At 51.5% G+C, this 23,413-nt stretch overlaps 1 protein-coding gene across 5 annotated transcripts in view; it reads right to left on the reverse strand.

Moving 5' to 3' along the window:
* The window catches only part of LPP (LIM domain containing preferred translocation partner in lipoma), a 312,873-nt gene that overhangs the window by 271,255 nt on the left and 18,205 nt on the right, over positions 1 to 23,413 (reverse strand). The window contains exon 1 of one of the 5 annotated variants that reach the window (XM_035334163.1): positions 21,352 to 23,408. The exons of the other annotated variants lie outside the window; for them this stretch is intronic. The gene's annotated coding sequence lies outside the window, so the exon portion shown is untranslated. Of the gene's footprint in view, positions 1 to 21,351; positions 23,409 to 23,413 lie in introns of those variants that run through there. 5 annotated transcript variants of the gene reach the window in all.

Genomic DNA, 23,413 nt, shown 5'->3' on the forward strand with positions numbered 1-23,413 from the left:
GAGAGGGGGAAAGAAAATCAAGTCTCTTTACTCCACCTGGCTTTAAACAACCTCCGGATGTGTGTGGGGATGGATGAGGGAAGAGTGGCAAGAATACTCAACAGATGTTTTCATTAGCATAAATTTGCCATTCATTCCTCTTTCTTCTACCATCACAAACTCCCCTATTATCCTCGCCGGATAATTTACAGTGCTTGTTGCAGAGTACAGTCTCTGAGAACAGAGACAGCACACACTTGGTAATGTACAAGTTCAAAGAGCTGAGCCATGCATGACCTGCCAGCAGCTTGTTGCTATTTTCTTGCATATATAAAAGAGCTTTGCCTTCATGCAGCGCTGGAACTTGTCATCGTGAAACACCCTCCCATTACAACATGGCCCAGAGGAGCTACTATTTCGGGTCCTAATAACGTGCTTGGTTTTACAGGAAAGCATGAAGGCAAGTAACATGGAATAACCCAGATGTCAGGCAAAGAAACAGATGGGCTCCTCACAAGCTACACAGATTGCCTCAGCCGAGCGCTGTCACAGCCCATCCTCTAGCTGGGAAAGCACGGTGCCGAAGTCAGATGAAAGGAGCACGTGAAATTAAGCAGCAGCATCACCTCCACGAGGCCTGCGAAGAGACAACAGAGGGCTGCTTTCCTGGCAGCCTGAGCCCAAGGCAATAAAACATGACTCAGTCGTGAGGCTGTTCTTTCCCCGACCAGAAACACCTGCTGCCTAAGCGACACTCGCCCGGTTCTCCACCTGCTTGGCCCCACGAGATGCAAGCAGCGCCCGTGGAAAGGTGCACGAGGACGCACGGGTCACATCCGTGGTCCAGGAAAAGCTCTCCCCTGGTGAGTGCACACGGGGCTGGCTGGAGGAGTCTGTGCTAGCACGGCCGCAGGCAGCACCGTGATTCACTCTGCTGTGGCTTCCCATCCCCAATTTGCCTTCCAAACAATCTAGGAAACCACAGCACCTGCGGTGGTGGTTCGGCTCCGCGCCGTGCGAGGTGTCTGCGCACACGCTGAGTCAGTGGCAATGCAGGGAGGTGATGGACTGCCCTGACCTTCCTCATTCAGACTCACGAGAGGATGCAAAACCCAGGCTAACAAACCAATGCTTCCGAACCCCAGGCACGTCAGGAGAAATCAGGAGCCTTGGTTAACATAGAGAGGGCTGGTGCTTCGTACCTGAGGTCTGGGCTCGCAGCACAGCCCCAGAGCAGCGGCCGTTCATGCGGGCAGCTATCCGGTACCGCAGGCTGAAGCCAGATCATGAATGAAGTCCCAGGATCGATTCCCTTATCTGTCCTCTGCCTACCACTGACTGGAAGATGCTATTCAGGGAAAATATAATTTAAAGGCGGAGGCTAATGATGAATCAAGATTGATTTTTTTGGACAACCATGACAAGAAAATAAATGCAGTTGGAGTCTACCTGCTCGCAGCTTGCCAGGAGTCATAGCCAGTTTCAGGACAACCTGGCTCCTCTCCCCTTCCTCGTTCCAGCCCTTTTCCCTGCTCTGTTCCCCACCAAAAAAAAAGAAAGACCCTTGTAGAGGAGAAATGCACTTAGACAAGACAGTCAGTGTTCCCTGGAGCCAGCCCGACGCTGGCCCTGCTAAACAGTACAGAGTGCTTCAGTGGATGAGCAGAGGGCTCGCTTTCTGGGGAAAAGCAAATTCCAAGAGTGCAGTTGCAAGGAATGCATTGTATGTCTGGTATTCACGCTGCGCTCCCTTTTCCTGTTCCTTTTTTTTGCCCTATAAGGAGCTGAGCACAGCCGGCTGGGCTGGGGAGGGCAGCGCTGCGTGCTCAACGCCTCCCCACTTCCGAGTTTGTCTTTACTGGAAATCCAATCGATCCATCGAGGAAAAAGGCTAATGCGCACACGGCAGGGTGTCAGCCTCAAACACCACGCTGCTGACACGCAGGACACAGAGAGGAGGAAAGCTGAACCACACCAGCCTAGCAAGGGTTCCTGTGAAGACGCGTGCACATGTGCACACGCACGAGCAGTCATTTTCTTAATTACATTGTTGGGAAGGGGGGTGCTGACTTAAAAGCCAGAAACTGTTGTGGCTACAATCCTAAAGGGCTGGTTCCCAGGCTAGCAGCACTCCAGCCCTATCTGCGCTGGAAATTAAAGGCAGCCTGGCCTTCGGCACACGCAGCTGGGGCTGGGAGGGTTACGTGACCTCAGCGCAGAGAAACACGTCCTCTGTAACACACACGGGCTGGAAACAGGAGCGTGGGGCTGCATTAGAGATGCTCATTGCTGGGAGTTTTTCTCAAGTCCTGACAACCTCCAAGTTAAAAGTCCATTGCAGCAGCTTCAGCAACAGACTGGGATTTCCGTATCCAGGATGCAATTAAAATATTACAGTGTAAAAAATAAAACCTTTTTGCCATTGCTGCTTCCTCAGTAATCAACAGACTATTCCTGGGGGCACTCAGGATCTTGCAGAAGCAGAAAGGCAAAGACAGAGACACTCCACCTCCGAAGGCAGGAAATCTTGGATTACAAATACCCAGGAAGAGTCTGCATCAACTCCCATTTCTCAGCACGTCAGTATCAGAAGAGCTCCCTCATTTAACCCTGCAGAGAAGAGCAGTGACAACTGCAGAGATGGGACCATGCGAGGCCATGCTGGGCCCAGCGAGGCCATGCGAGAACTGGCCAGGAAGGAGATGGGAAAACCTTGAAGAAATCAGCAATTTGGCCCACTTGCCCCCGTGTCTCGTCTTGGATCCTGGCTGGTTCTCGATGCCTTGAAGGATGATGTAAAACCTCCCTAACAGGCAGGCATGCAGTACAGATGCCATCTTATTCCAGTGTCCGAAAGATAAAAGACTGACTAAATCCTGAGGCAGGAGGTTCAACATTGTTTCCAATTTTATTTTGTTCTTTTGCCAATGATCATTAGCACTGAAGTTATTCTTTACGTGCACAAAAGCATCCGGTCTACCTTTGGATCTTACGTCATCGGCCTCAAAAAGCCCCACACTCAGTTACAGGTTAGGTGACAGAGCTGTTTGTTCTTGCTTTTGCTTTGTTGTTTGTTTTGGTTTTCTCACAAGTTTCAAAATTCTCATCTTTCCGTTTTGACTATCATGTGTCTGCGTGTCAGGACAAGGAGAACAGACCGACCGAGGCTGCCTTCCCACACCTCTGCTTCCATACCTTCCGCTCTGCTCTGATGGGGATGCTCCCAGTGCTTTCAGTCCTTCTCCAAACCCATTTAGAGGGCAGGACATCCTCACCATCCAAAATATCTGTCCCGTGTTGAGTTCCCTGCACCGGGGAAGGGGCTGGGCAGCAGCCAGAAACCTCTTTACACGGTTCTGCTGCTCATGGATTCATTACATCAAAATACGTCATGGTCCACCTGCAGCCTGCTGCACTCAGATGGAGCCAGGGATGCTCAGAAGCACCCAGTGGAGGGACGTGGATGAAGACACACTGCTGAAGCTCCTCTGGGGGAGGGGAAGGTTTCTAGCCTCATTAATAACAGGCTGAAATTAAAAGCAGAGCTTGTAGTACAGCTGTGATTCCAGCTACCCCGCTGCTTGTGTTAACAGTGTGGCTTTATTATGGTCAGGGATTAAAACCAGCTCCAACAATTAAAAGGAAAGAAAAAAAAGAGATGGAAAGAAAAAGAACCACCAGCACCAAAAATCAGCAAAACACAGAATTCCTGTGGGCTGGAATGATTAGCAAAACAACGCTGCGTGCCACGAGGAGCAAGAGTGAATGCGTCCTCCCCCGCTGCCCAGCAGCCCCCTTTCCACACCCGCCCAGCGAGCCGCCCTGTCCCCCTGCCCGCGGGGAGCCACCCGGTGCCCTGCGAGGCCAGCACGAGCCACCACTGCCAGTCCCCGCAGGATGTCACCTCCCGCTCCCGAGCAGGCACCCCGCTAGCACGGCGCTCCCACTGTCCAAACGCTGTGGCATTAAAGACAAAAAGGGAAAGGTCTCGCAGTCAGCGCCTAACGCGCCTGCAACTTCTCAGGAGCCACCAGCGCTCCCGGAGCAGCCGGAAGAGGAAGATGAGAGGTGGGGAGGATTAGCAGGCTCCTGTGGCTGCTCCAAGAGCCCGTCCGAGGAGGGCTCGCTCCTTCAAGGTGAGCCGGTTGCCCGATCCTTCCTCATGAGGTGAATACCTGGCGTGCTGGACACGTTCCTGGAGAGCAAGAGGACGGCGATGGGACAGCGCGCACCAGGAGCCCGGCCGGGTGCCCGATCCCTGACAGGCTGGGGGAAACGCCAATAGGACAAGGAAGCAGAAAGAGTTTAAGCATCTCCTCGGACGGTCTGTTCTCAAAACTGATGTAATGCTGATCTCCAGCAGCCGAGAATCTGTCCCCTCTTCCTCTGAAGTGAGGGGCTCGGCTGCTGTCGTTTGGAGCAGATCCAGGGTAAAGCTGTGACGAGGCTGCCTTTGTCAGCTTGGGTTTTAAACAACTGGGAATTTAGGGTGGGGAAAAAGCAGGCTTAAGCATCTTGAAGTGAACAGAATAAGAAGCCAGTGGGAAGTTATGCTAGGAAAAGGACGGATTAGCCTTCCCTCAGTTTGTCACTGGTTGCTATTTTCACCTATTTATTTAAGGGTGACCCCGATACCGCAGGTGAACGAACGCCCGTATTTCTTCACTTGTCATTCAAAGCTGATGGGGAATATTGGTAAACAGCAGAGAAAATCCTTTCTTCCTACGCCAGCCCAGAGCAGGGAAGCCTCAGTCTGTTGTGCCTCAATATGTGAGTCAATGTCTTCAAGGGCTTGGTCAACACTGGAGAGAAAGTAGGCTTTCATCTCGGCTTCATGCACATTAAAAGCAATTAATTCACGAGAAAGAGACCTCAGCACGCACAGCAGGACCTGCTGCTCCCCTCTGGTTATGGTGGGCACGGAGGTAGGAGGTCCAAGGGCAGCAAGGAAGAGATGATCTTTCACCTTTTACCATCACTACCACCAAAATTGCCATGGTCAAAGTAATCGACACCTTTCATCTCCATCGAGACAGGATAAAACCAAGGCAATGTTTTCAGGGAAACCACCAACACACGCTGCAAAGCTACTGAAGTCCTCAAGTCCTTTATGGGCCAAAAACCTCACACAGGAGGCTCACGCTTGCTTTCCCTCAACAGTGCTTGTCGCCCAGTTTCCCAGAAGCTCTGGAGTTCAGGATTTCTCTTACTTCTTTTGTTGCTGTTGCTTTTGATTTTGAACAGAAAGTGCCAAAGCTTCTGCTTTGCATGGAAAAGCAAAGAAGAGACCAGTGTGGTCCTCAGTTACCGAAGGCCTTCTCGATTCCCCTTGGCACCCCTGCGCTCCTGCAGAGCCTGAGGAGGTCCCTTGGGTGCGCAGGAGAAGGGGTCCCCGCTGGGTCCCTGCAGAGGTGGCTGTGGCTGACAAACCACGGCACTGAGCAGAGGTGACAGCAGCCACCACGCCGGGCACGGGGCAGACAAGCACAGCCACAGCACTGAGGAAGGCAAAGGTCTGGCCAAGCCCGGCCTGCCCCACCACCAGCCAAAGCCACCTTCTGCGCGCTGTGTGGCTACAAACCCAAGGACGGACACGGAGCCGTGCCCAGTGAATTCAGAGCTCCCCCCCCAGCGAGGTGACCGTGGGACGGCACACAGCCTCTCCGCTGTTCCCGCAGGCAGAACGGTAGATTCAGGTGAGGTTTTGCTGCTGTAATGAAGGATGATGCCGCTTGAACCAAACAAAGAGGATCGGTTATAGGACAATGCATGTGCCTAGGCAGCTGTACTCAAAAGCATGCCAGGAACATTTTACACCAGTTAAGCTCAGAAGCTCTAAGCCAGGCTGTGCAAACCCTGTAAAATTCCCTTCCCTGTAGGGCTACAAAGCGCTTCAATAGAATTGCATTTAAGGCCGTGTCTGCAAAAATATCACAGCTAAGGTGGCAAGTCCCCAGCAACCACACAGCTGTCTGCACCATGTCCAGGGCTGGTGTGATAGCGTAAGAAACCCAAAACCTCCTTTCTTTTTCCCAGCAGAAGTCTCCAGCACTTTGAAAGCATTTAAACTAAAACTAATAAACCCCACGACACACTTTCCTTCTCAGACACCAGAGCACTTTCTAAATACCAAGGTGACTGCAACCAAAAGTCACTGTGGCTTAGCAAATTTGGGTGAATTGACTTCCCGGTGGTTTCAGCTGAAGCTCACGCTTGCAGCGGGCTGGGAGCACACACAGTAGCTGCACCGCTGAGCTGCGATGGTGCACCACCTCCCTGCAGCATCCCCGCTTTGCAAACGGGAAAAATGGAGCAACAAACTACAAAGGAAAAAGCAAAAACATCAACGACGACCCCCACACACAAGCCAAGGGATGGAGTTAGAAGCCGTGCTGCCCCACCGTGCTCACTGCTGGATGGAAAAGAAAGGGATGCTGGAAGGACGTGGGATGACGGCTGCACCGGGTATGGCCTGGCAGGAGGCAAAGGTGCTGGGGCTTAGCAAAAGTGTTTTGGGCCAGGAGGAGCTGAGCTGCAGCCACAGGGCACGTGGCAGGGCTGGCATGAAAGCTCAAGAGCTCTGCCGAGGAAGGAGAGCTTGTGGTGGGGCTGGAAAAGGGAGCAAGGAGGAGCAGTAATTGCCCCCCACAGTCCTCAGCTAGTCCCAGGAAAGTTTCAGCCCGTTGCAATCGGCCATGCTTCTCATCAGACCATTGGTAACCTGTACCAGAGGCGGAAATAACAGGGTGCCACCCAGCTCCCCGTGAACAGGAGGTGGAGCCCATGGCGTGTCTCATCTAGAAACGGCCAAGCTGTGCTGCACAGGCGTTTGCACTTGGATGATTCAGATCCTGCCCTTACAAAAGAGATGCTACACGGAGAAATTGCCTTGAGAAAGATTTCCTCTCTTGCCCCAGGACTCATCAACTCTTTACTTCACAGACTGTTGGATGCAAGCAATGTCCAGCCCTGTACAGACTGATGGGGATCAATGCAAGGGCTGGCATCAGGGCTGCTCCTTCTCTCAAGAAGCTGCACCGTCAGCACCAGCGGAAGAATTACACTCAGAGCTGCCTTCCCCTAGAAACTGCACCAACAAACATCTGAGCAACATCGGGATGGACCACATACATCCAGCCCTCATTGCCCCCCCAAATTCCTTCAGTCCGAACCCATCCCTCCCTCATCTCCTCTGACACAGGGACCCCTGAGAGCGTGGGCTGATTTTCTCCGTTAATGCTGAGGTGCTGCTGACACGCTGAGGAGGAAGGTGATCCCCTTCCCGAGCTTCCAGCTCTCGGTGAAATAACCAGTTACAGCTCAGGGTGGAAACCACTGCAACCAGTGGCCCTCGTGATCTTAAACAGCTCCAGAATTAGGTTGATAGTGTTATTAGAATTTATGAGGTTAAACAGGCTAATATATCGATCCCTCCAAGGACGTAAAACTTTGTACCTAAACAATGGAAGAGTACATTCATCACGGATGTCATAACACGCCTACAATAAACTATTACCGCATTTCCAGGGAAAGAGACTCAGGCACCTGTAGCAGTAGCGGGTTGTCAAAGAGACAAACTACCACAGCCAAGGGAAGAACTCATCTCTGCCCCATTTTCCAGCCTATGGCACAGATGCGTGCTCCCCAGCTACCCAACTCTTTTCTTCACCAAATGGCAAACCAACAGCCCTTCTATGGTGAGACCTCAAGCTTTGTGTTCCTTTCCCATTTTCAGGTGTGCTGGCCAGGAGGAGCTAAGGGGACCTGTGATTTGGTGCTTCTCAGAGACCTGGCAGTCCCAGACAGCACCTCAGGGCTGGTACCCCTGGGCGAGGAAGGCCCCAGGTCGTGTCCTTTTCCTGTCAACGTGCCACCTGTATTAATGGCACTTAACATGGACTTTAATCATCAGCTGAGGATGTTCCTCAGGAAAGGGGGTCACCAGGCACCTCTACATGAGCAAACACCCTTCTCAGAGCGATCTGAAGCTGGAAGGTCTTGTTTGGGCCAACACTGGAGAGGGAATATGATCAGAAAAGCACCTAACGTCACCGCCGGTCTTGGCAAGGGAGCATTTACTACAGTGAGGACTAGAAAGAGGATCTGCCTGGTCTGGAGGCCAGAGGTCCAAAAGGCAAGCCAAAAAGTAACTCGTTCCCTTTCCTAACAAACTGTGTTTTCAGCTGGAAGTCGCTTGGCAGCTTTCCTACCAGAGGATGCGGCAGGTCAAGACGAGGGTTCACTCCCGGCCAGGCCGAGCGGGGACACGAAACACAAGACCAGAGAGAGCTCTGCAAACAAGGGCTGAAACGCCGCGAGGACTACGTCTGCGGGGCTCCCCACGGACAGCAAGGGACGCTGCCGGCCGTCAGGAAGCGCCGACTTGCAGTAGCACGGGGACGGGGTTAAGCACCGAGGTTAGGCACCCAGCTGCACTGCATCTGCCTCGCGAACACCTCTGGTTTTCTCTTCGCCGGGAAAATTAAAACGCGGTGGCATTCTGTAAGAAAATTGTCACTTAAACTCCTTATTAAATGTAATTTCCTCTCCCACCCTTTTTCATTAGCGACACCCGAGCGTTCATCAAATCATCCTGTTATTTCCCGACAAAACGTTAGTCCTGTTGTGGAGAACTTCCATATTAGCGCTGGCTGCAAGTGCAAAAAGTTCCGCCAGAAATCAATGCAGAAGCCAAGTGTCCCATCCACCTGAACGGGAATTTCCTTAAATAAGCCTCACACACAGGGAACCCCGTAAGTGCTTGGGGAACAATGGCTCCATGGGAGAAAGACGCAGCAGTAACCGCATTACTTCTCCCTTCCAGGCAGTAGCTTTCCACTTCAGTATGATACAGCGCACCTGCTTATTATTCTTGTTACACAATATCACATTCAAATCCATGCTGCAAGCATCCCACTCATTGCAAAAAGACTTCAGGAAGGAAAAAAAAAAAAAAAAAAAGACATTAAAGGAAAGAGATCTATAGTAGCACATTACACCACACCAATTTCAAGCAGGCTGTCATTCTCATCACACCAGACGGCATTTTAACTCCAACAGTATCCTTCGGTGAAACATCCTGGTTGCTGCCTTCTACTTGCTGTGCTGAGCCCTCCTGAAATGAGTGGCACAAATTCTCTTAGTCATTTCAAAAGGACGGCGCTGCTCAGAGCGCTGTAACTTTTCGCATCATCTTTCCCAATAACTCGCAAAGCACTAAGGCCAAAACGGGCCGTCTTTAAAGACGGGATTCAAAATAAATAAATCGGCAGCTCCTGCCTCGGGAAGGAACTACCAAATGGGGCTGGGGAGCTCAGCTCGAGGGAGCCGCGTGTACGATCTCAGATCCAGGCCAACTCAGAAAATCACTTAATTACACGATTAACTTTAACACGTGCTTAAGTTGCTTTGACTTCCGTGGGACTTAAGCGTATACTTATGTGCTTTCCTGTGCAGAAATACTCTCTTAAATCAGATCCTGTTTTGAAGGGATGCTGCATACATACACCCACGCGCACTCACGCACGCACGTGCAGCTCGTGCCCTCGGGAAAGCTCTGGCTTCTCAGCCCAGCTGCAGATCAGACCGCCTTCATTCTGTGCCTACATAGGGATAGAAATGTTTCAGCCTGAGCTTTAAACACCCAGCCTGAGGTTTGGAAAGGCCTCATTTGGGACAGGGGCTTTACAAAGGGTCAGCTCTAGATTTTAGACTCAGTGAGTGACACGAGGCACTGGGAGGACCTTCTGCTGGTCACTTCTGAGCCACTCCTGCTGGGGCACGGCTGTGCCATGGTGGAGAGGGGCCAGAGCATGGTGCTGAGGCCAGATGTGCACGAAGAACCACAGGGAAGCGGCACACATTGCTCCTGCAGTCGCTGCCCTGTAACCCAGCACATCCCCCCAAAAGCTAGCGCTGCCTCAAGTAGGCAACTGCAGGGCTAAGAGTAAGGAAGGATGCAGAAACTGGCACAAAGCATGTTTTAGCCCTACAAGGGGGGCTGAAGGACTACAGCAGTGACTGAAAGGCACCTGAACCAGCCCTGCCATTAGGGAGCTCTGTTTTTTCAATACACAATTTGCACCTCCCCAATCCCCCTTTGCCCAATCCCTCCCCTCAGCAGCTACTCTCTTGCCATTACAGTTAATTGCAGGCCATCGCTCCGACAGCCTGCCTCATACAAAAGAACTCCTACTATGTAGGGGCCTGCTTTTCCCACTTTGCCCATTCTCGTTGCAATGCAATAAATTATTATTATATACGTCGGTTTTGCAAACAACTAAAGCATCCACGCTGAGTGCCTGCGCAGGGGCATGCTGGTTCTCAGTGTGATCCGAAATAGCCAAGATATTAAAATCCCACAAAGAACTGTGCTTCTAATGGAAGAATTGATGGGCCAGATGTTGACACTAATGGTTATTTTGCTTAGCCCGGGGCAGAGCCCAAACCCTCTAGGTCTGAGGGCTTCGCCCTTCCCCGTTCCCCTATGCCCGCACCGGGGTCTCGCTGCCCCCACGCCTCGCGGGGTGCTCACCCAGGAGAGCGATGCACAGCACCCCTCCCGAGCACCAGCCCTTCCCCGGGGTTAATCATCGCTCCCAAAACACCCCGAAAAGGGATCAACGACCTCTTCAGTGCCGAAGGTAGCATGGGAATGGAAACATTGGGCAGGAAGTTATCCTGAGCTGTGTTCAGGTTTTGGACTCCACCAGCCTGATGGCTCCACGCAACCTTCCTCCACTTGGGGAAGCCCCAGCTGAACAAAACCCAACTCTCCCAGGAGCCCAAGATGCAGGTTCCTGGGCAACCTCTGGATTCTGTGCCCACTGCACTAGCACCAGAAGTCCATTTGGTCTCAAAATCAAGCCCTTTGCCATGCACCAAGGAGTCAGGACAGCAAACCAGCCACTCCCAGTACATGTAAGACTTCTCTGGGACTGGTGTCTGATTGCAGCCCATGTTGGCCTTTTTAAACTGCTTTTCCCCATTGCTCCCCAGCTCCAGGATCAATGGAGCTGCTCGACACAGCAGCTCTGTGGGGTGAGCATCACTTAACAGGGCTGCTGCATGGAGTGGCACCAAACAACACCGCTCCCTTCCCCAAGGGGCCTTTCCCCTACTATGGGAGCGGCTGCGTGGCGGGCAATGTGCTCCTGCATCTCCGGCAGCACGGAGGCTTCTGAAGGGAGGAAGACAACCCCTGTGCCGTGACAAGGGGGTTTGAAACTGGGGGTCCCTGTGCACCAAAGATGAGATGCGCAGTGACGCCGTGTGGCTCCAACCGAAGGCTAAATGCCCGTCTTCTCCTCCCAGAACACACAGACGTGATATTTCTGCTGGGCAGAGGAATTCCAGGAGCTGTGAGAGCTCAGGAGGAGCGCAGATCCCTGTCTGAACAGTGCCTGACAAGTCACCCTGGGGAAGCGCTGCCTGCAGAAGCCAGCCAAGGAGGATGAGCCCATCACATTTTGTGCATGCACCAGCCGCTGAGCCCGCTCTGACCCAGGACCCGCATACATCCCTTCCACGGCACTGTCACCATACCCCTCTGTGACCTTCCACTTCAATGCTTATCAAGGAAAACCTGATCATCAAATGCAACCAAGGATCAATAAAGTGGAAGATGTGAGACAAATATAGGTTGTTTTTGGACCTGTGTTTGTGCCACGTCCCTTGTCTGCATTTTCAGTATGTTAATAATAATAATAATAAAAAAAAGCGGAAAACAGAAAACAAAAAACCCACACCCCACTGGTTTTCAGTAGTTTCTCTCTCTCCTGGCTGCTGAGGGAAAGATTTGCTCAGACCATTGGAGACACTGACAACTCAGAAACACAAAAATGGTACCATAAATCTATTCAACACGAAACAAAACTGAAACACATGGTTTCCCCAAATTATAGCGTGAAATTTAGATAGAAGGGAATGCATTTCTCTTCTCTGAAGCCAGTGCTGTCCTTCCAAACAGCTCAAACAGCTGAAGCACGTGCCCAAGCTCCCCAATATTGTGCAATTCCCATCTTCATTTTTTAAGGATTTATTCGTTTAAGCTGTGAGAGAAGGAAGCACGTTACGTCCTGCTGACAGCATACAATCCCGCGTGTGAACACAGACGGGGACGAGGTGAGATTAGGACAAGCTTGCAGGGATTTAGCCCAGTAGGTTATTTATTCCGTGACAGCACCGATTAAGAGGGCTGACCACCCCTTTGGCCTTACGAGTGCTCATGTGAGCGAGCAAGCACGTTTTATACTGGAGGGACTGGGAGGAGGTATTACCATCGAGGTAAATATCTCAATAAAATAAACACAGAAGTGGCACTTGGCACTTGATTAGTGGGGCATCTCCCAGGATCCCGGTACAGCTTGCCAAGAATTGCTCTTGTGAAGCCTCTCGGGGATGGGTCGGTCCCGGCTGACAGGTGGATACGGTGAATCAGAGGGACCGAGTGACCAGCACAGGATCTCGGGGTGCTCAGGCTGGACCTGCCCTCACTCTGCTCCACCTCAGCACCACCACCTGCAGCCCCAGGCTCCTGGTCCCAGATGGCACAGACCAGCACAGGCACACTCCCAGCACCTCGCTCCTGCCCTGTCCTGCTGGACCAGGCTTTGCTGAAGCCCTCCAGGAATTAAGCAGTAGCGAACAGGCAGCCTCATTCCTCCTGCCCTGTTCTCACCGTAAAGTATCCCTCTCATTTCTGAGCAACTGGCTGTTCTCTCTCGCTTCTGGTTAATATTATTTGTATCTTAATGCTTTCTAGGAACCATTCCAGCTTTACAATACAACAAATACCACTCAGTAGAGGAAACAGCCTGCCTGGCCATGCTTCACGTACATTGCTTTAGGAACTGGTTCATGCGGCCAGATAAGCTGCCTGCCCCACGGCCACGGCTCTCCCCACGCACACAGCCCCACTGCGGCCATGCCCCGGTAGGTCTGAAGGTGCCTTTCACCAGGGGTGACGTCTGGAGCAGGGCTGAAGTCTGGAGCTCCTCCAGAAATCCTCCAAGGAGCATGAGCAAGCAAACTGAGAGAAAACCACAGAAGCTCGAGATCAAAGGTCTTTTTGGGTTCCGCTTCTTACTTGTGCACACATTGGGTATTTCCCGTTTTCTTCCTCTTGGTCTCACCAACAGCAGGTCTTTCTTTCCACAGCCATCGCTGCCACGGTACGCACCTGACCGAGGCTGAGCTAGTTCTGCACAACTCCCAGCAGGAGGTTTCCAGAGCACCACCTACCAGGAGGGGAAGCCGAGGCACAGAAAAACCTGGGAGCGGGAGGTTTGTCTGTTTTGTTTTTCCCAATCTTCAAGAATCGATTCACTTGAGACTACTGATTCTGGTACTGTGACCCTTGTATGTTACGCATTTCCACTTGAACACAAAACACAACGATGGTCACAGGCCTTCTAGTAAGCATTGGAAGAGCCCAAAATCACACGAGAATCCAAGACAGAGCTGAAAACCGAAATCTCGGGTTTTGCGAGTTCTCAGCTCAGCTTACCCTAGAAAAATCTTTCTCTGTCCCTCAAAGATGGCTGTTTTATGAGATTCCTAGGAGGATCTCTACAGAGATGTTCCCCCAGGCCATAAAGTAGCTTTTGATTTAAACCAGCCAGAGCAGAGGCACTGTGGGGTGACACCCAACCCAGCTGGAGGTAGCCTGCAGTGCCCCACGTCCATATGGAGCAAGGGGGACGACGCTCGCACGCAACAGAGGTTTGGCGTACAGATGAAATGCGCACAGGAGCTGGGTCTGTCGGCTGCTTCATGAAGGCCTTTGGGTCAAATAGAAAAATAACTAAGTGAATAAATAAAAAGGGATAATCCCAGTTACCAGGACAGCAAGCAACTATGTTCACAGCCTAACCCGCACCTACTGCCCCGAGTGCTGGGGAGGCCACGTTGCCTCTGAGAACCTCAACGCAGCTCTCCCCAGCAACTCCCTTGCCCTGAGCTTCTTCATTACCCTGAGGACCACTGTAATTCCCACGAGGAACTCACAGAACCAGACTGGAAGCCACCTCTGGAGGACATCTCCCCCAGCTCGGGGGGGACACCCAGAGCAGGCTGCCAAGGACCACATTCAGGTGGCTTCTGAAGATCTCCAAGGAAGGAGACTCCACCACCTCTCTGGGTGGAAACCAGACCCCAGCCACGTGCAGCTTTTTGCGCAGGCTGGGTTTGTCCTGGCACCTGATCAAGCCAAAAGGACTCATTTTACTTTCTCTCAAGCAAGAAGCTGTTTCCTCCGCTGAGCCAGGACGTAACCAGATCAAAGTTTTATAGGTCAGCTCCTCATCTGCAATTCCACCTCTCGTTTGCAGTTTGTGCATTATTTACTCTCACAAAGAGGAGGTAAAAGAAAAAAAAGAGAGAGAAAGAAACTGAACCCAATCAAGGAGATCCACTCTTCAGGACAAGGACAACAAGCTGAAAAGGGGAACATTCGCTGTCACCGGTCAGCCTCGGGGAGGGGAGCTCGGTGTTACACCGCGTTAATTATTTACCCACAGATTTTCTCAGGAGCTTGTAACCCACACCCAGCGTCTCCGAAGCACATCTGCAGGGGGCAGGCAACAAGGAAGTCGGGGAGGCAGAGGTGGAGGAGATACCTTCAGTCAGCAGGTGAGCGTTACACTTCGAGGCCAGAGCATCAGTTTGATAGAATTACCCACTTGCACAGCTGAGAGGGAGGTAAAAACCCAGCAGAAGGCAGAGGGCTGCGAGGCTCCCAAACACACAAAGCACAGATGATGGCACCACGGACCGCGGGCATTATATTAAAATTGTGAGTGTTAAACAGTACCTGCCAGCATTAAAAATATCCTCAAAAAGCTTACTGTACCACTTTCCAGCAAATCCACACATTGCCGTGGAGCAGCAGGGAGCACCTGAGCTCCAGGCAGTAGCTGGAGGTCTCCTGGCAATGTATTCCCCAGGAAAACCCTTCTTAGCTCCTACCTCAAGTAACAGATGTTATGCCTGATTTTTAGACCATGTTTTGGTGTTTTGGAGAACAGGGTTTTGTGTTGTACTGTTTTTCTTAAAGGAAAGAAGAAAATAGAAAGTTCAGATTCTGGAGAGATCTGTGGGTTTTACAGGGGGTAGGAGCGAAGGTGTTTAGGAGTTATTCTTTGTCAAAAACAGGACGTGCTTTTTCCTGTTTCTTTCTAATTCTGCTGCCCCCCCCCCCCCCCAAAAAAAAAAAAAAAAAAAATACTTCCCATTTCCCACACAAGCTCTGGTTTTGAATTCTACACAGCAGCAGCCTCTGCCCCACCAGCAGCGGCGGGGAGCATTTCAACAGGCTTGCATTATCCCAGTATCTGCAATGCCCTCCTTCCAAGCTCCAAATTCACCCCCTACTCATGCTAATCTTTATTTTTTCCATTGAATTAATCCTTGGTCCCCCGCTAGGTATTACCAACCAGTGGGCTGACTCCACACCTCTCAATCTGGGGAGGAGGAACTTCTCACGCTGCCACCACAACCACCGACGGTGCCACATCCATCCTGGGCACACGGCTCCTTCCTGTGGATAAGTCCACGGCACTGTTTTTGTGTAGGTCCTACAATTCCACCCACCAGCCACCACAGCAAATGCTAGCTTAACACTTTTAGGTTGGTCGGGTTTTTCTCTTTAACCAAGTAACATTTTCAAACCAGGTGACTTTTTCCACTTCAAATGTTAACAAGATAGCAGGGGAAAAAACGGTGAGAAAATTAATCAGCTTCTCTCTCTGCATTAGTTTGATGCAGCGCAGCCTTTGTTGTCTTACAAGGCAGCAGCACTTTTCCCTCACCGAAATGTTTCATTATCACCAAGAAATCACCTACTAAATGCTTAGTATACACATTCCTTCTTTCCTACCACTTTTCAACCAGCACTGCTGAATGCATTGCAAAGAACTGTTTTCTTGGCTTTTACCAAGTTTCTTCACCTTTTATACAATATCCCTCCAACTTTTAAATGCCACGAGGTCCAGAGCAGCTCAGACGGGGACACAGAGCGGATGAATCCCATAAAGCCCCTCCAGGCTAACGCACAGGGAGCAGGCACGCAAGGCTTAGGACTAAAATTTGTAACTTTTGAAGTCTATCGTGTTTGTCAACAGTCAGATGCAAACCAAATGAAGACAGAAGCACCTGGGAGATTGCCATGTTACCTCCTCAGTCCATTGGAGCACCAGCAAACGTCTGACACAAGACAAAGGCAATCTTTGTCCCCCCTCAGGCACAGTAACGACTGAAGTTACCGCTCTGGCCCAGTTCATCTTCCTGGTCAGGCAGGAGCCACATGCCGGTCAGTCCCGTCGGGGAAGGAGAGCTTCCCTGCAGAGAGGAAAAGGCACAGTCCTGGACTCCAGGCGGCTGCTAGAGGCATGGAGAGCACTTCAAGAAAGGGTCAGGCCTCAGCTTGGACACAGCAAGAACAGGAAAGGGAACCAACTTTATGTGCAGAGTGACTACTAGAAGGGAGAAATGAAGGGGGTTGTTCTGACATCCCTTTTGTAAGCACAGACACTTGCTGTATTCCTCCCTTTCAGAAGCGCACGCTTCTCTGGAGATGGGGCTTGCCTGGATGGGAGATGGGGACAAAGCTGGACCACAGACGTTGGACACCACAGAAATTCAGTTTTACCTTTCCCCTTCATTCCTGCTCTGTTCTTTTCCAAAAGAAAAGAAGACAAAAATCAAACAAGGGCAAGAAAACCCGACTGGAGGTGCCGTGCTGCTCACGGGAGGTGAGAGGAGCCGCGGCACCCAGGTATGGCGGGGCAGGGAGGGAGCCTTGCCGCCGACCCAACCGCCCCCTCTGATCCCAACGCCAACACGTGAGCGGGCAGTTAGCCCTGATACAGATCCCGTGCCATTCGCCACCGCTTTCCCCTGGGAAACGCGAGATGGGGGGATGCAAACGTGTCACCAGAGAAGCGCTGGCACTTGGGCAGCGCCAGGCTAGACGGGAGAGGTTACACGGCACCGTGGGAAAGCCAAACTCAAGCTCAGCGTGCCCTGCTACCCAGGGGACGGGTCACTTCACAAAGCCAGGATCTGCTCCAGAGCATCACCTGCTGCCAACGCGCTGCCTGAGCTGCTGGCCACCAGCTCCACAGGGGTCTCTGAGCGGCCAAGAGGCCCGTGACCGCTCGCAATGTCACGCTGTCCACCCGGGATGCCGGCGCTGAAATCTACTCCTGTTTTCCATGAGCTAAGCGAAACGGCTTAAATGTTAGCCAGCGCTGCCAACCCTTGTGATGGGTAAATGCTTTCGGGAGCAGGGGCACATCTTTATTTAAATGGCATCTGTACGGCAGGTGGGCCATCAGCTTCAGCACCCCATTCGTTTGTGTCAGCCCCTCGTGCTACCAGGTGCAAGCAGGGCCCGGCACTCACCCAGCCCGCTCGGACGAAAGGATGAGGTGCCAAATGGGGCACAGAAGGCAAGCACGCCAGCCCCTCTATTAAAACCAGAACCGTCCAGCTTTTTATAGAAAACATCTGATCTCCTAAGAACGCTGCGTTAGCAGAAAATGGATTGCAAAATTCCAGGTTGTCACGGGCCTGCCGCGTGGCCTGCGATCTGCCTGCCCAGGTAGCAAAGCCAAAGCACAGCAGCTCGCAGAGAAGATGCCCAATGCAGATCATCTTACTTCAGGAGGAATGGAGCATTTTTCCTCGCTGTTTTAGTTTACTCCTTCCAAAATAGCCTGAACGGAGTCAAAAAAAGGCATGTTCATTTTGGAATGAAGTTGTAGGCATATGAGGTGCGTGCAGAAGAGCTGTGGCAGAACAACTTGTTCCTCAATAGCTATTCTGATCCACTCTCAGCAACAGATCCAGAATCCCTCTCTGTAAACGAGACGTTGCGTTGACCTGACAAACCAGTTAAAGTGGTGGGTAGAGGCTTAAAACCTCTACAAAAGCGTAAGCTCTCACCGACAATCCCCTTGAACCAAGGGCACGCTGACCCCATAAAAATCAGACAACATTCATCTCTTTTCTAGAGCCCTGCTTTCCAACCTCGAGTGTAAGAAATCATCAGTCCAGCCCCAAAGCTGATAAGACCAGCTTAAAAATTAACACAATAAGAATTAGTATGCTTAAAGTTCCCCCCTGTTGGCACTCTGTATGGAGAGCACTTTTCCAAAGCGCAAGAAACTTAAGGTTCTTTCAAGGGAAAGATTAGATATTCAAAGTAATTGCAGATTTAATGGAACAGGGGTTGTAAAAGACATCAGATGTGGCAGAGCTTACAACAAGATCACAATCAATAAAAATCACTGAGCATCTTGAACATCAAAGCTAAGACACTGAACATGTCAGACTAAGCCTCCATTCTGTTGTTACCGTTATTTGTGATTTCAATATCCTAAATCAAAAAGTACTTGAGAAGAATGACCTTTATCCTCCCTGGTTTCACACTGACTGAAACACCTAAAAAGACCTTTTGAAGAGAGACAATTTCCTGAAATACAGTGTTACGGTTTTCCTTTTTCTTTTCTTTTCTTTATTTTTCCCTTCCAAATTTTGTTCTGCGTTGCGAGCAGTACTTAACGGAGTCTTCTTCTGTGCTCTCTCGTTCACTTTCAGGCTCTTGGTGCCACCAGGCCCAGGTCCCCAAGTAGACTGGGAAAAATCTTTAGAAAATGATGTTTAAATAAACCACTGATATTTTTCCAAAAGGTTTCACAGGTTTGGGGCTTTATTCAACAGACTGTTTTTACAAAGCGTAAATTAAGGATCCGGTTTAAATCTCTGTCTCATTTCCAGCCCCCCTGCCTAAAACATGCAGTTGCCTTTTTGGCAAAGCGGACCTGCAGATGATGGCCAATTCACGCCGCATCCATAGGGGCACACAGGAGAGAAGCACTCCCGTATGCGCTACACCTACAGCTATGACTGGCACGAGGCTTGTTCAGCCCCGAGGGTTACTACAGCGTTATCTGCGCTCAGAGCGGTTTAGTGTTACTGGGCTGAAAGGAAACAGAGAGACATCCTGTTTATAGGCTGTAGAGCCCCGATGGATAAACAAGCGTACCTCAGTTAAAACTAGAGTGGAAAAAGAGAGAGCGTGAGCCACTCAGCATGCCCCCAGATAACGCCGTACCGGCTAAGCTACATGCCTGAAAGCGAAACGCGCGGCTGCCGGGCTGCTCCCGCGGCCCCACGTGCTGCGGGGCTGCAGAATGTACAGAATGTGCCGGCGGCCCCGCCACCCCGGGGCCCTGCTCGTCTTTCACCCCGATGCCGGGCTGCTTCCTGACACCCGGTGACACGACATCCCAGCTATTTTTCCACCACCCCCCCTACGCCCTCCCAGCGACGCCCACGCTCCTGAAGCTTTCTATGCATTTTGTTTTTCATCCGGCGCCAGCGCCCGGCGGGGCTGCACCGTGGATGCCCGGGGTTTTTGCGAGGTTGGGAGCGGGAAGGGCGTCGTGCAAGGTCAGGGGCTCGCCGCGGCCGTGCCTCGCTGCTAGCGGGGTGGGGAAGGCGAGGGCCTTCCCTGGGCATCTGCGGCAGGCCACCAGCAGAGGTTGTCCCTCTGCAGAGGGAGGTGTCGCGCTTAATGGGTTTTGGGTTATTTGCAGACAGGGCCAGAGGTCTGGGAGGGATGCACGAAACAGGACATCTACGGAGAAAACCTACAAGCATCCCTTTGCTCGTGACCTTAGCGATGGACTGACAAGATGATAGAGAACATCGAGGACCCAGAGTCCTGCAGAGCAGACCACTGGGTCTCGTGCTCCTCCGGTGAGCCTAAACCCACAACACTCACCCGTTCGTGGGTTGGCCCTGAAGGGAAGCAGAAATCCTCAGGCTGTTTGACACCTCTGCTGGCAGCAGTGCCGTGCAAATGGCAACTCACCAGGCCAGCTCCTTGGAGCTGCAGACTGCTTCCAGCCTCTACAGCAAACCTGCCCCCAGCAACACTGCAGTTCTGCACAGAGCCGGCAGACAAGCAGGGCTGGCCAGCGCTGCATGGCAAACCAGACAGGGAACGTGGCCCACCCGCCAAGCTCAGGGGGCAGGAACCAAACCCCAGACAATCAGCAAGTCCCACCGAGACTCTTCCTACCTGGTCTACAGTCACAGGAAGACCTGACCTCTTCTTTGCACACACCCACCCTTGCTGCTCCACTGATCAGTTCTGCCCCCACCAGCGCCGGTGGGAGATGACGGTATTACAAATTCCCCAGACCCACGTCCAAAGCCTCCATCCTCACCAGCCAACACAGAAGGGGAAGTTTGGGTCCCCAGCCTTTTCCTTACAGGACAAGCATCCCAGCACACAGACCAGGATTTTAACAGAGCTCTGACACCTTGCATGGTGCCTGAAACAAGAGACCTGGGTCAGACATGACTCCTCACAGCTCCGTTGCCTCTTCCTTCTCACTGCCTTGCTTTATTTACTGGAGCTCTGTGCAATGGCAGTACAAACCCCAACATGTTCTCTGGCCCTGACAGTCTCAAAGACTCCACCCAGAGCGGGTCCAAGGCCTGAGCAACGGAGAATTACCCCTGCGTGTACGAGCAGAGCTCTCTGGCAATGCCAGCATTTGCTCTCCGAGTGTTTCCACCTGAACATGCCTGGCACAGCCCTGCCAGTGCTGCACGACTGCCACACAGAGACAGCACTTGTGCCCTCTGACGGGTGCTGGGGATGAAGCAGCACCGCCAGGTCCTCGGATGATGAGCTGAGGTCCGGAGAAGCACAAAGCTGCTCCCAAAAGCAAGTCCTGAGCATGTCATTTCTCATTTGTTTCCTACCCTGCTGTGTCTCGTGCAGCCGAGACGGGTCTGACTCACGCTGGGTTTCCAGTGCCTGACACAACAGGTCTGCGGGCTCGCCTTGAAATAAAACAACAGCGAGCGTGAGGTGACCGTGTCTTAGCCAGGCAGCCCAGCCAAGCAGGACCCGAATTCTCAGAGGCATGACTCCAAGGTAAATAATTGTTAATGAACTCACTCATTAACTCCGCATACTCCTGAAACCTTTATTTTGCCTCCCTTCCAGCCGGGAAGAAAGTTCATTGAGAATGAAAGCTGGAGACTTGCAGGGAGGAGTGACAGATGCTGCCTGACTGGATGTGTGAAAAAACTGACAGGCAGAAGTAATGCACCTCACATGTCTCATGGCTGCAGCAAAGCAATAAATAATCTAATAGACTACTGAGGCTCGTAGTAATAACGCTGTGCTCTCTTTTCAGAAGCCACTCCCCACGCCGGATGACATCTGTCATGGTATAGATGTTCCTGGAACAGGGAGATATTTTTAAATCTCTCAATGTGGCACAAAACTGTGAGTGTATCAGCCAAAATACCAGCCACCAAAGCGTTTATATATAGCCTTGCACATACCGTATATAGCTGGGAACACAGACAGATACGTGGTATCTCGCAGCATTACCAACAGACATTCTTCTGCCGGTCTCCAGGCACTTGACAAGAAACTTCCCGGGCTGCAGCTCTACCCGTGTCACCTTGCCTCGTGCATCCCTCTCCGTCAGCTCTTGCTCCTCGAGTGCTGTAAGTGCTGTCTCCGTTCTTGAGGATCACCAACAGGCTGTCCTTCCTAACGGATCGGTCAGGCTCTTCTTGCATCTCCTTGTGCCCCCCCGCTACAGGGCACTGAAGTCCCAGTGATGGTTTCCCCATGCCCTGAGTACCTCTCTGCACACACACCTTCCAAACCAGAACCCACGGCCCCCAAACGTCCCTCACCTTGCTGAGATAAGCCCTGAGAAGGGATTACAAGATCCTCAAGGCAGTCCAGTTCCCTTTGGGCCCACCTCCCTGCAACGTGCACAAGTTCTAGGTTTGGTTCCTATGAGAGGTGCGAGCAAGGCGTTGGTTGTAACAACAGAAAGGGATTTGCAAGCTCAAAACTGGCAACAGCTCCCCTCAGAGCACCTGCAGTCACTTCCCAGGAACACCACCAGCACCAAAGTTATTGCAGGGGGAAAAGAAGAAAAAAAAAGTGGCTTTAGACACTGCGATATATTTTCTCATAAGCATCAAACATGCATCAGCATTTCAACAGAGCCGCAGCCTTCACAGTGGGGTTGACGTTCAAGTTCTTGATACAGTTATCTGCCTAATAATAACCCCAAAGAGCTCTCCTTGCCTGGCTGCGTGCCAGACCACATGCAGCCTCTGCACTTTTTTTTATTATTGTTATTATTCTTTTTTAAATTTTGTCAGACGTGGAAATGTTGACTCTGAGAAATTCAGACTCTCCCGTGCAGCTGAGTGGCTGAGGCTTCTGTTTTGGTGTTGAAGAAACCATGACGGGGGGGCTGGGGAAGGGAGACGGGAAAAGTCGTGTGTTTTGCTTTCGTGTCTGCTTTATTTTCTCCTCTGTCAGGAAACAGTGAGAAAGGAGCTGACCCAGTTGCCATCAGCTGCGTTGGAAGTGATTTTATCAGCTCCACCTGCTTAACGTGGGTTTTATTCAAGACTGCAAGGACAATGATTCGGAGACAAATAAGCACTGACTCGGGCATTCTCGAGGGACAATGAAATACAGTCTTGCAGGAGACAAGCAATCCACAACAGTGGGACAGTGTCGAGGCTTGGGGAGGAAGGAAATGGGGGGAGGGAGGGCTGAACATCTCCCCACGTTTGTCTGGGGAAAAGAGATATTACAAGGAAAGCTCAGCTTGTTCAAACATTCCGGAGTTTGCTCCACGTTAATTTCAGCTGTCGGAAGCAACAAAAGAACTGCTCCAAGAGATACAGCGGCAACATCTCAGGAGGAACATCATGTCCATGTCAAGCTTTCAAAGTCTTATAAACTGCGAAGCTCCTTTGGAAGCAGTGAAAAACAGCCTCGACAGACCAGAGTGCAAGGTACCGCGCTGCCACTACACCTGCTATGGACCTGGCCCTGCATCACCACGCTCCGGTACAGCGCAGCCTCAGCGCAGCAAGTCCTGCAGACCATTCCTTACGGATGCTCTACATGGATAAAGGAATATTTGCAGCATCAAAATAATATAAAAGCCTCTATTGAGCAGGCGGACAGTGATATAGGGTGAAGAGACCACTGAAGAAGACACCACAGTGACACTTGGTATTTAAAAAATAAAAATAGAAAATAAAAGAAAGGGAAAAGTGTGCCTTTCACGTTCCAACATAAGAAGAAAGCCCCCAGCCACTGCTATATCTAACCCTGAGGGTGATGGTAGCTTTAAAAACAGCAAGCTAACTGTACATAAACACGAACAGCATCACGTCCACGGCATGCTGCTGGTTTGATACCCGTATCACCAGTAAGACCCTGTGAATTTGTCATGTACGGGTCATACCCACAAAGATTTTGTCACCGTCTCTTCTGTCTCCACCACCTACTAGCTCCCCGAAGGCTTTGCTATGACAACTTCAAGGGCTTTCAGCAGCAAGGCTCATGGGCAGCAGCCCG

Source organism: Oxyura jamaicensis, chromosome 9, assembly GCF_011077185.1.
Source record: "Oxyura jamaicensis isolate SHBP4307 breed ruddy duck chromosome 9, BPBGC_Ojam_1.0, whole genome shotgun sequence".
In the NCBI taxonomy this organism is placed as follows: domain Eukaryota; kingdom Metazoa; phylum Chordata; class Aves; order Anseriformes; family Anatidae; genus Oxyura; species Oxyura jamaicensis.